The following is a 13,535-nucleotide window of genomic DNA, read 5'->3' as shown; positions in this document are numbered from 1 at the left end:
AACAACCTAAGGTCTGGCCTTTGCTGTGCCTGTGTGTAATTCACCCTCTCCACCTCCCACGTCCACCACTCCCACCACCGACCCCTGAAGTGCTGTGTACCCTGTGTGCTGTGTTTCATTTACCCCCACCAAACACAACTGCATAGTATTCACTCAAAGCCAAGCCACCTGCACATTTGGCCCTCTTTCACCTAATTAGAACATTTCAGGGGAAAATCAACACTCAAAATTAAACTTGTTTGATGGTACTTAAGATTCGTGGTTGTGTGGATTCCACAGGATCAATCATACCATCACATTTTGTCTCGTGTAGATGTCATTGCATGACGTCAGTTTTCCATTTAAGAGACAATGAGACAGACGCTGTAAATAACTTCATCTGATTGTGGCTGATTATGCGTTATTAAAAATAACATAGTATGTAGGCCTATATTTCACTCTGTGAATTTCATACGTTTTTTTTTATCTGTGTGTTCTTTACTTTTTATTGTCTTGTTGTCATCCCTCAGGATACAGTCCATCCCTAGCATTCGGTGTGTTGTGTTGTGTTGCTGTGCTGTGTGGATTGTGTATCCATTCTCTTCATACACCTCCCTCCCCTCACCCACCATGCTGTGTGACATTGATGTGCATCCAACAGTGTCTTTGTACAGATTCGGTTCACTGATACTTCATGTTCTCTGTCAAATTTCACTGCCTCTCTTACACACACASACACACAGACACACAGACASACAGACAGACAGACAGACAGACAGACAGACAGACAGACACACAGACACACAGACACACAGACACACAGACACACAGACAGACAGACAGACAGACAGACAGACAGACAGACAGACAGACAGACAGACAGACAGACAGAGCCTGAAGGCGCATGTCCAGTGGAGTGTGAGATGCTTTGTGAAGGTCAAGCATGGTAACACAGAGCAGTCAGGCATTTCTAGGTGACACTCTGAGCCGAATTGGAGAAATGGCTCTCTGTGATTTGTGATCTGGGACTTCTTCAAATCCTAACTGCTTTTTATCTCTGCCTGCTCCACTGAAGCCTCTCCAGCGCCCTGCCTTTCATCACATGTACTATTAGCAAGTCCTCTGCATGCCCACTGTCAGCCCATTATTTACAATGCTACAATACATAACTGTGTAACATGTTATAAACTCTCAACGCTGGCCTGATAACCAGCTACTTTAAACACACATGAGTGAATGTTATTGATGTGAACAGGTGTGTTTGTAGGGAGCACATGTCCTCTCGAGTCTAAAGCCTCTCTTTGGTTGAAAACTGCTGAGTGGAAGCTACTGCAGCCACAGAAAGGCCCCGTGAAAGGCCTAAGGTCATTGTTCTGCTGTGTGTATGTGACTGTTGTCTTCTCCACCATCACTTCCAGGTGAAGACAGAGGAGCAGATAGCCGCAGAGCAGGCATGGTACGGCTCAGAGAAGGTCTGGCTGGTCCACAAGGATGGCTTCTCCCTGGGTAAGTTCCTGCCTTACATCTTAGATCAGGAGTGGTGCAGAGCTCTGGCCCTGCTAATTTTTACCCTTGCTTTTAAACTATATGCTATTGTTTTTTCCTGATACCGTGTCTGTGCACACTCCAGCCAATAAGCTACAGTGCATTCGGAAAGTATTCAGACCCCTTAACTTTTCCCACATTTTGTTACTTTACAGCCTTATTCTAAAATGTTTAATTCCCCTCATCAATCTACCCACGATACCCCATAATGACAAAGCAATAATGTATTTATTTTTTCTGCAAATGTATACATTTAAAAAAGACTGAAATATCACATTTACATAAGTATTCAGACCTTTTACTCAGTACTTTGTTGAAGCAACTTTGGCAGCTATTACAGCCTCGAGTCTTCTTGGGTATGACACTACAAGCTAGACACACCTGTATTTGGGGAGTTTCTCCCATTCTCTGCAGATCCTCTCAAGCTTTGTCAGGTTGGATGGGGAGCATCGCTGCACAGCTATTTTCAGGTCTCTACAGAGATGTTCGATCGGATTCAAGTCCGAGCACCAGCTGGGCCACTCAAGGACATTCAGAGCCACACCTGCATTGTCTTGGCTGTGTGCTTAGGGTCTTTGTCCTGTTGGAAGGTGAACCTTCACCCCAGTCTGAGGTCCTGAGTGCTCTGGAGCAGGTTTTCATCAAGGATTTCTCTGTACTTTGCTCTGTTCATCCTTCCCTCGATCCAGACTATTCTTCCAGTCCCTGCTGCTGAAAAACATCTCTACAGCATGATGCTGCCACCACCATGCTTCACCGTAGGGATGGTGTTGGCCAGGTGATGAGCGGTGCCTGGTTTCCTCCAGACGTGACGCTTGACATTCAGGCCAAAGATTTTAATCTTGGCTTCATCAGACCAGAGACTCTTGTTTCTCATGGTCTGAGAGTCCTTTAGGTGTCTTTTGGCAAACTCCAAGCTGGCTGTCATGTGCCTTTTACTGAGGTGTTGCTTCCGTCTGGCCACTCTACCATAAAGGCATGATTGGTGGAGTGCTGCAGAGATGGTTGTCCTTCTGGAAGGCTTTCCCATCTCCACAGAGGAACTCTGGAGCTCTGTCATAGTGACCATCGGGTTCTTGGTCACCTCCCTGACACCTCTTCTCCCATTATTGCTCAGTTTACCCGGGCAGTCAGCTCTAGGAAGAGTCTTGGTGGTTCCAAACTTCTTCCATTTAAGAATGATGGAGGCCACTGTGTTCTTGGGGACTCCAATGCTGCAGATATTTTTTGGTACCCTACCCCAGATCTGTGCCTCGACACACTCCTGTCTTGGAGCTCTATGGACAATTCCTTTGACCTCATGGCTTGGTTTTTGCTCTGACTTGCACTGTCAACTGTGGGACCTTTAATAGACAGGTGTGTGCCTTTCCAATCATTTATCACAGGTGGACTTCAATCAAGTTGTAGCAACATCTCAAGGATGATCAGTGGAAACAGGATGCCCCTGAGCTCAATTTAGAGTCTCATAGCAAATGGACTGAATACCTATGTAAATAAGGTATTTCAGTTTTTTTGTCATTATGGGGTATTGTGTGTAGATTGATGAAGAATTTTTACATTTTCATCCATTTTAGAATAAGGCTGTAACGTAACACAATGTGGAAAAAGTGAAGGGGTCTGAATACTTTCCGAATGCACTGTATATCCCAATAAGTTATTTGTGTGTTTGTGTGTCCATAGCGACGCTGCTGAAGACGGAGGCAGGATCTCTGCCGGAGGGGAAGGTGAAGATCAAACTGGAACATGATGGGACAGTACTGGACGTAGATGACGATGACGTGGAGAAGGTGAGCGGGGGGGGGGGGGGGACTACACATTCAATGTATTTTTACTTGATTTTACAGACTCCATCTCAGTTTTGTTATTGGGGCTAAAATCTAGTTCCTTTAGAGGGTCAAAGGAAAAGACATTGACTTTACTTGATTGCATAGACTATCTTAGGTTTGCCGTTAGGGTATAGGCTAGTCCGTTAGGAGGTCCATGAAGCAGAGATCGACCTGATGGGGGGCGGGTGCATGTAGGGGAAATATCCAAGAAGGAGGGAGGGGGTCTTAGTACCCGTCAGTCATCCCGTCTGGAGCCAGAATCAAACACAGATGGTCAGCCAGGATGCAGACTGTACCTGGCCCAGGGGATTGTGGGACGTCTGTGGACAGGGGGACAGGTTAGAGGGGAACAGGTGTGAGTTTGGCAGGCCTCGATCAGGTGACTCGCACAGATATGGCACCAGGCCCGAATCACGGAGATATCTGTTACAGGACGCTTTAAAAACTGTTCTGGCACAATGCAGAAAAAGCTCCCATCATTCACAACATGCTGTCTCCAAGACCTTGACTAGAGGATGTCTGCTCTGCTTTCAGGACGAAGAAAAAGTTGAAATCCCCTCCTGGTGTTATGTACAGTCATTTAACTCTCGTAGGGTGAACTGATAATAAGGGTGACTTTGGACAGTTAGTGTTTTCAACAGTGTCAAGGTCGTCATCTAATCAAACGTTTGAACCATCTGTTTGATTAAGGAAGTGCAAACTTGGACCCGTCTGAGGTTGGAGGGAGACATCTGTTTTAATTGCATCAAAGACTTGGCATCAGATTCCTGGTGGCAAGTCATGGTGTGGCATACTAAATCTCTGCTCGACGTCTCTTAATACTGCTCCTCCAGTCCTCAGTGAAACTCAAGACATTACTAGTCAGATTTCCAGTCTCATATGGACCCCTAGCCTCTACCCCTACAGAGGACTTTGTTTAAATCAATCTGAAAACATGAAATAGGTTTAGGCAACCTGAAGAAACTTCAACTTGGCTTATCAAAAGGCAAGGTGGTAGTCTTGGCAGATTTGAATTCTGTTGTTGTTGGTCGTTTCTGTGAGCAGTCCCACTTCAGACAAGCAGAGTCTCAGTATGTATGATGTTTTCATATTGCTGAGTGTTCCTTTAATAAAGCTCTAGTATTACAACACTCCTCAGTCATTAATCGTTCACCTTTGACCTTTGCTCCTGTCCCAGGCGAACCCCCCGTCGTTTGACCGCTCTGAGGACCTGGCCTTGCTGCAGTACCTCAATGAGTCCAGTGTGATGCACTCCCTGCGGCAGCGCTATGGGGGAAACCTCATCCACACACATGCTGGGCCCAACATGATCATCATCAATCCCCTCAGCGCTCCCTCCATGTACTCTGAGAAGGTGAGGAGAGAGGACCCACACAGCAGATGCATGTCTTCACACACAGACAAACATTTCATGAGAACATACACTACCGTTCAAAAGTTTGGGGTCACTTAGAAATGTTCTTGTTTTTGAAAGAGAAGCACATTTTTTGTCCATTGAAATAACATAAAATTGATCAGAAATGCAGTGTAGACATTGTTAATGTTGTAAATTACTATTGTAGCTGTAAACTGCAGATTGTTTATGGAATATCTACAGATGCCCATTACCAGCAATCATCACTCCTGTGTTCCAATGGCACGTTGTGCTAGCTAATCCAAGTTTATAATTTTAAAAGGCTAATTGATCATGTCACGCTCGTTGAAATGAGTGGACCAAGATACAGCGTGGTATGTTTCCATCCTTTTATTTAGAAGAGAAACGTAAAGCACAAAAACAATAAAGTGAATAAACGAAACGTGAAGCTACATGCAGTGCAGAAAGCAACTACACACAAACATAGTCAAGATCCCACAAATNTAAAGCACAAAAACAATAAAGTGAATAAACGAAACGTGAAGCTACATGCAGTGCAGAAAGCAACTACACACAAACATAGTCAAGATCCCACAAATACAATGGGGAAATGGCTACCTAAATATGATCCCCAATCAGAGACAACGATAAACAGCTGCCTCTGATTGGGAACCATATCAGGCCAACATAGATATACAATTCCCCTAGATAACGCACCCTAAATCACACCCCGACCCAACCAACATAGAGAATAAACAGCTCTCTATGGTCAGGGCGTGATAGATCATTAGAAAACCCTTTTGCAATTATGTTAGCACAGCTGAAAAAAACTGGCCTTCTTTAGACTAGTTGAGTATCTGGAGCATCAGCATTTGTGGGTTCGATTATAGGCTCAAAATGGCCAGAAACAAAGAACTTTCTTCTGAAACTTGTTCTGAGAAATGAAGGCTATTCCATGCGAGAAATTGCCAAGAAACTGATATCTCGTACAACCCTGTGTACTACTCCCTTCACAGAACAGCGCAAACTGGCTCTAACCAGAATATAAGGAGTGGGAGGCCCCGGTGCACAACTGAGCAAGAGGACAAGCACATTATAGTGTCTAGTTTGAGAAACAGACGCCTCACAAGTCCTCAAATGGCAGCTTCATTAAATAGTACCTGCAAAACACCAGTCTCAACGTCAACAGTGAAGAGGCGACTCCGGGATAATGGCCTTCTAGGCATTATCTTTCTTTTCTCTCAAAAAAAAGTACATTTCTAAGTGACCCCAAACTTTTGAACGGTAGTGTATCTGTACAACTCCACTGACGTGATTCTGGTTTATTCTCCGTTTAGAATGGTATCATGCATGCTGTTTGATGTACGCATTGGGGTGTACTTAATGCTATTATTTATTGTGTATTTCCTTGCTATTATGTCATAGTATTTCCTGTTAGGGAGAGGAGGTTGTGTGAATTAAAACAGGAGAGATGACTCGGAGGATAGAGGGAAGTCTTCAGTGGTCCACAACATGACAATGAAATCCAATTATCCTAATGAGATTTAGAGGTGACAGTATTGAGGAGGCCTGTAGGTTGTAATATCTACTTAACTCTCATCACTCATAATGGAACTACTACCCATTAGACCTTACAGACAGGGTGCTTAGCTGGGAATGTGGTGATTTAAGGACGTGCGCGTGCGAACACAAACACACGCGAACACACACACACACAGAGCCCCTCTGAGGACCGTACAGGAGTCACTGGGAGGACTAGAGGTGAACTACAGTTAAAATGTTTTGTACCTCTCTTTCCCCCAACCCCTCTCCCTCCCTTCCTCTCCTCGGTCCCATCAGGTGATGCACATGTTTAAGGGTTGCAGGCGAGAGGACACGGCACCTCACATCTACGCAGTGGCTCAGTCGGCCTACAGGAACCTGTTGACCACGCGTCAGGACCAGTCCATCGTGCTGCTGGGGAAGAGCGGCAGCGGCAAGACCACCAACTGTCAACACCTGGTCCAGTACCTGGTCTCCATCGCTGGCAGCACCGGAAAGATATTCTCTGGTGAGAGAGTCCTCCGCTATGATGAGTTAACCTCTTTCCTTCTGGCCAGCTCATTTCCTCCCAGCGAGCAGTAAAGCTAGTATTCAGGGATTTTTGTCTATTAAATGACTGAGGGAAATGTATAAATAAAATGTAGAGAATGTTTAAGGACTGTTATAATCACCTTAGTTTGGTCCGAGATGGTGGCTTAATTACTTCAGTGTTACTTAATAGCCGTGGTGGTTTAAATTCACTTAATTACTCTGTAGGTAATTAGTCTTAATAGCCTAATAGCTAATTAAGGAAATAATCTAATGGCTCCACATGTGTTTGTACACAGGAGGACATTCACTGAGTTGTTACTGATTTAGATCAGTGTAATCTAATTGACTGAGAACTCAGCAGAAATCCAGCCGTTATAACAGGTGCAGTAGATGTGTTAGTTAGTATGGGAAGATAACGAGCAGTTCCAACATGCCAGCCAGCCAGAGAGGTAGGCATGTGGGAGAGTGTAGGGGTGTTACTGAGAATTTGGGAGAGGAGGAAGAGGAGGAGGGAGGGGCAGCTTGATGGAAGCTGGCTTCAAAACCTTTTGGTTCGAAGAGCGGTTGTGGTTGGCTCAGTATTCCAGGTGTGTGTGTGTGTGTGTGTGTATGTGTGTGTATGTGTGTGTGATGGATGAGGGGAGCCCCTAATGATGCCCTGTGGAGCTGGGGGATAATTAGCAAAGCTTATCAAAACTTCTCAGCTTCTCCTGGTTAGCTGTAATGGGCTAATGAGAGCTCCATAACCCAGCCACCAGCCACTACTAGACTAGACTGTTAAACAGGGGAGCTGCTATGGGAGGTGCAGTAGGCTATATAAGTTTCACATACCTACTTTTACATTTACATTTTAGTCATTTAGCAGACTCTCTTATCCAGAGCTACATACAGGAGCAATTAGGATTAAGTGAGTCTGACTGGTAGCCCTACTCTCTGACTGATGAGGGGTTCCTGCTCAGCTTGATCATTAGGGTTAAGTGAGTCTGATTGGTAGCCCTACTCTCTGAATGATGAGGGGTTCGTGCTCAGTTTGATCATTAGGGTTAAGTGAGTCTGACTGGTAGCCCTACTCTCTGAATGATGAGGGGTTCCTGCTCAGTTTGATCATTAGGCGTTACGTGAGTCTGACTGGTAGCCCTACTCTCTGAACTGATGAGGGGTTCCTGCCTCATTTGATCATTAGGGTTAAGTGAGTCTGACTGGTAGCCCTACTCTCTGACTGATGAGGGTTCCTGCTCAGCTGTCATTAGGGTTAAGTGGTTCTGGACTCTGAGGTAGCCCTACTCTCTGACTGATGAGGGGTTCCTGCTCAGCTTGATCATTAGGGTTAAGTGAGTCTGACTGGTAGCCCTACTCTCTGACTGATGAGGCGTTTCTGCTCAGCTTGATGTCGAAAGAGGGAAAGGAGCTCCACTAAGGGAATAATTGACAAAGCCTAACTGACATGACATGATTATCAAAGATGGTAGTCTAATCCCCTCACCAGTGGAACAGTATTGAATGTGAAATCCCAAAACACTGACATGATATTGGAAATAAATAAAGCTTCCCACTAATTGTACTCTGTCCCCCTCCCTCCCTCCCTCGGTCTGTGCAGGGGAGAAGTGGCAGGCAGTATATACCATCCTGGAAGCATTTGGAAACAGCTCCACCTCCATGAACACCAACGCTAGCCGCTTCTCTCAGATTGTCTCTCTGGACTTCGACCAGGCTGGCCAGGTGGCTTCCGCATCCATACAGGTAGGCAGTATCAAGCACACACACGGCATGGACACTGACACACGCACACACACATATTGATATCTTGGTGTCCTTTTCCTGTACCTCAGACCATGCTGCTTGAGAAGCTGAGAGTGACCAAACGGCCGGAGACTGAGTCCACCTTCAACATCTTCTACTACATGATGTCCGGAGCTGACAGCACTCTCAGGTGAGCCCTCTACACCCTCTCAATTGGGATTGAATTGAAGTGAGTGGTTGCAGTCCATTGTAGAAGCTTAGTCTTGTGTATATAATCTTGTTCTCATGTTAACCTTGTGGTGTAAACTAGCTATTTACTGTCATTTGAACCTGTTCATTTCCTCTGTTTCCTCTCAGAACGGAGCTGCACTTTAACCACTTTGCAGAGAACAGCGCCTTCGAAATTGTGCCTCAGTCTAAAGTAAAATGCTGTTATTATGCTCTTATTATAATGTGTATTATATGTCATTTTCTGAATTGTGTGTGTGTGTGTGTAGGACAACTGGAAAACTGTCTTAACTGTGTCCTTCATCCATCCCTCTCCTCTCTCTGTAGCTGGAGGACAAACAGAAGTCGTCTCAGCAGTTCACCAAGCTGCAGGCAGCCATGAAGGTGCTGGGCATCTCAGTGGAGGAGCAGAGGGCTCTGTGGCTCATCCTGGGGGCCATCTACCACCTGGGGGCCGCAGGGGCCACCAAAGGTAAGGACCCCTAGCTCTGTCCTACTCACTATAGGATCTCTACTGGACCACTACCCTACTCACTGAACTAATTGACTGAGAACTATGCAGTAACCCAGCCAGGTTAGGATGCAGTAAGTGATTGTTAGTTATAGGAGACGATAAAGCACAGTTCCAACATGCCAGCCAGAGATGTAGACAAGGGGTAGAGTGGATGCACTTTATCAACTTCCCCAGAGTCAGATAAACTCATGGATACCATGTTTATGTCTCAGCGTGTGGTTTGAAGGAAGTTGTTAACTAGCACTAGACTTCCAGTCATTGCACTAATGCTAGTTAGCTAAACTACCTCTAACTTCCTTCATACTGAACACAGAGACATTAACATGGTATCCACACGTTCATCTGACTTTGGGGAAGTAGGTAAAGGGCCTCATTTCCAAAATCCCGAAGTATCCCTTTAAAAGTTTGGAGGAGGAGGTGGCGGAAGAGGAGGCAGGGGCAGGAGGGAGGCAGGGGCAGGAGGGCAAGAGGCAGAGGGAGGGGCAGGAGGCAGGAGGCAGGGGCAGCTTTGTTGTGTCCGCTCAGTGTTTGCTGCTCCCAACATGGATCTCTTAGAAAGTTTTCAGTGATACATAAAAAACAATATAACTATGCATGTATGTATGTACTGTATGTATGTACTGTCTGTGCTGCCTGTACTGTATGCATGCATGTACTGTATGCATGTATGTACTGTATGTATGTACTGTCTGTGCTGCCTGTACTGTATGCATGTATGTACTGTATGCATGCATGTCTTGTATGCATGCATGTCTTGTATGCATGTACTGTATGCATGTACTGTATGCATGTATGTATGTACTGTATGTATGTACTGTATGCATGTATGTATGTACTGTATGTACTATATGCATGCAGGTATTGTATGCATGTATGTACTGTATGTATGTACTGTATGCATGTATGTGTATAGGCTATGAGTCCTTTACTGTAAGGCCATTCATGCATTGCATTGAAAAAACACACAAGTGCCGTGATCAAAATCTAAATTATAGTGTGTGTGTGTGTGTGTGTGTTATTTCCCAGAGATAAGGAATACATACTCAAATGAAGCGCGATGGCATCGTAAATTACATTTGCTTCTCATCCATGAGTGGTTTAATTAAATAATGAGTTGGAAGATATGAACAGGCCACATGCCGAGCCATTCATTAGGCCTCCGAGAGAGGAGCGCTAACTTTGTTCTCTCGCTGCGCACAAAGGAGGCTGGGAAAAGTTCTTTGTAGTTGTTTAATTTATAAAACTGTTGGAGTGTTGAATGTGTGCAGACATTTCTCTTATGTTAATAAAGACAGATATAATAGCTGTGTCTCTGTGCTGCTAGGCTAGAGAATGTTTATTCATGCTCTCTGATATTGCCTCCCCCGCAGTCACAGACCTAGATGAATGTGGTAATGAACTTTTTAGAATCATTAGGCTCCAGACTGCCTCGTCTCCATGGTGTGTGTGTGTGTGTGTGTGTGTGTGTGTGTGTGTGTGTGTGTGTGTGTGTGTTGTGTGTGTGTGTGCTGTGTGTGGTGTGCGTGTGTGCTGCTTGTCTTTCATATACACAGGGCTGCAGCAGGGTTTTGAGTTGTGGAATCATGAAGCTGCGGGGTGGGCTTGCGCTAGACCAGTCTCATGTCAGCAACAGTTGCCCACGATTGCACTCGCTCACACATTCTGTCATGTCCCTACTGTCTGGGAGGCCCCGGTACAACATTCTGTCATGTCCCATACGTCTGGGAGGCCCCGGTACACATGCTGTCATGTCCCTACTGTCTGGAGCCCCGGTACACATTCTGTCATGTCCCTACTGTCTGGGAGACCCCGGTACACATTCTGTCATGTCCCTACTGTCTGGGAGGCCCCGGTGCACATTCTGTCATGTCCTACTGTCTGTTCACTCAAACTCTCTTACTCTTTTATCTCTCTCTCACTCTCAATCAATTTAAAGGCTTTATTGCATGGGAAGCATACAGCAAGTGAAATAGATAATTAACAACAGTTAACATACACCCACAAAAGTTTCAGAAGGAATATAAGACATTTCCTTAATTTTTGGTCAGTCACAGTGTCAGGTATTCTGCTGTACTGTGTACTCTCTGTTTAGGCCCAAAAAGCATTCTAGTTTGCCGTCAGTTTTTTAGGTAAATTATTTTCAATGTGTTAAAGTAATTATCTTTATGTTTTCTCATGATTTGGTTGGTTATATTGTGTTGCTGTTGCTAGTCCTGGCCTGTCTGTTTGGGTTTGTGAAACAGAGCCCCAGGATCCAGCTTGCGTTAGGGGTAGGTTTCGAGCCTGATTCCTACCTCTTCGTCTGATAAGCTGATGCCGTCTGGCTGTCTCACATGTTTTCGAAGCGCCCTCTGTGCTGTCTGCTTTGTCTCGGGGCTCTAGCGTCCTTGCTGGACAGGAACGGCCGGAGCTCTGAGACGGCGCAGCTCTGACGCATCGGACGACGGACAGCTCTGACGCTCGGGACAACGGCAAGCTTGACGCTCCGACGAACGGCGCTCAGATACGCTGGGCAGGCAGGCAGCTCAGACAGCGCTGGGCAGGCAGGCAGTTCAGACAGCGCTGGGCAGGCAGGCAGTTCAAACAGCGCTGGGCAGGCAGGCAGTTCAGACAGCGCTGGGCAGGCAGGCAGCTCAGACAGCGCTGGGCAGCTCAGGCAGCGCTGGACAGGCAGGCAGCTCAGACAGCGCTGGGCAGACGGGTACACCTGTAGGGAGGAGACGGAGAGACAGCCTGGTGCGGGGGGCTGCCACCAGAGGACTGGTACGTGGAGGTGGCACCGGATATACCGGGCCGTGAAGGAGTACACGCACTCTTGAGCACCGAGCCTGCCCAACCTTACCAGGTTGAATGGTCCCCGTAGCCCTGCCAGTGCGGCGAGGTGGAATAGCCCACACTGGGCTATGCTGGCGAACCGGGGACACCATTTGTAAGGCTGGTGCCATGTACGCCGGCCCGAGGAGACGCACTGGAGACCAGATGCGTTGGGCCGGCTTCATGACACCCGGCTCGATGCCCAACTTAGCCCTACCAGTGCGGCGAGGTGGAATAGCCCGCACTGGGCTAAGCACGCGTACTGGGGACACAGTGCGCTCCACCGCATAACACGGTGTCTGACCAGTACGACGCCCTCTCACTCCACGGTAAGCACGGGGAGTTGGCTCAGGTCTCCTACCCGGCTTTGCCACACTCCGCGTGTGCCCCCCCAATACATTTTTGGGCTCCCAACCGCGTCGCCGCGCTGCCTCCTCATACCAGCGCCTCTCTGCCTTCGCTGCCTCCAACTCCGCCTTGGGACGGCGATATTCCCCTGGCTGAACCCAGGGTCCCTTGCCGTCCAGGATCTCCTCCCAAGTCCAGGAGTCCTGTGTCTGTTTCTGCTGCTGCTGTCGCTGCCCTTTTCCACTCTGCTTGGTCCTTTGTTGGTGGGTGTTTCTGTTACGGCTGATTTCCTCCTCTTCGTCTGAAGATGTAGGGATCGGACCAAGACGCAGAGTGGAAAGTGTCCATGTTTTATTATCATTTATTATAAACTGAACACTACACGAAACAAAATAACAAAAGAGAATCTAACCGACAAACAGTCCCGTGTGGCACAACTACTGACACGGAAAACAAACACCCACAAAACACACGTGAAACCCAGGCTGCCTAAGTATGATTCTCAATCAGGGACAACGATTGACAGCTGCCTCTGATTGAGAATCATACCAGGCCGAACACAAAATCCCAACATAGAAAATCACACATAGACAACCCACCCAACTCACGCCCTGACCAACTAAATAAATACACAACAAGGGAAAACAGGTCAGGAACGTGACAAGGGGACTCTTCTCCAGGTTCATTTTTCTGTAGGTGATGGCTTTGTTATGGAAGGTTTTGGACTCGGTTCCTTTTTGTAGAATTTAACGGCTCTTTTCTGGATTTTGATAATTAGCTGGTATCGGCCTAATTCTGCTCTGCATGCATTATTTGATGTTTTAAGTTGTACACAGAGGATGTTTTTGCAGAATTCTGCTGGCAGTCTCAATTAGGCATTTGTCCCATTTTGTGAATTCTTGGTTGGTGAGCAAACCCCAGACCTCACAATTACAAAGGGCAATGGGTTCTATAACTGATTCAAGTATTTTTTGCCAGATCCTAATTGGGATGTCGAATTTTATATTCCTTTTGATTGCATAGAATGCCCTTCTTGCCTTGTCTCTCAGATCTTTCACAGCTTTGTGGAAGTTACCTGTGGCGCTGATGTTTAGGCCGAGGTATGTATAGTTTT

At 46.4% G+C, this 13,535-nt stretch overlaps 1 pseudogene; it reads left to right on the top strand.

The window, feature by feature from the left end:
• Positions 1 to 13,535, top strand: part of LOC111957931 (unconventional myosin-XVIIIa-like) — a 159,684-nt pseudogene that overhangs the window by 70,013 nt on the left and 76,136 nt on the right.

This window comes from Salvelinus sp. IW2-2015, linkage group LG4p, assembly GCF_002910315.2.
Source record: "Salvelinus sp. IW2-2015 linkage group LG4p, ASM291031v2, whole genome shotgun sequence".
Lineage (NCBI taxonomy): Eukaryota > Metazoa > Chordata > Actinopteri > Salmoniformes > Salmonidae > Salvelinus > Salvelinus sp. IW2-2015.
Note: the sequence above shows the minus strand (reverse complement) of the source record. Positions and strands in the feature narration are given on the sequence as shown.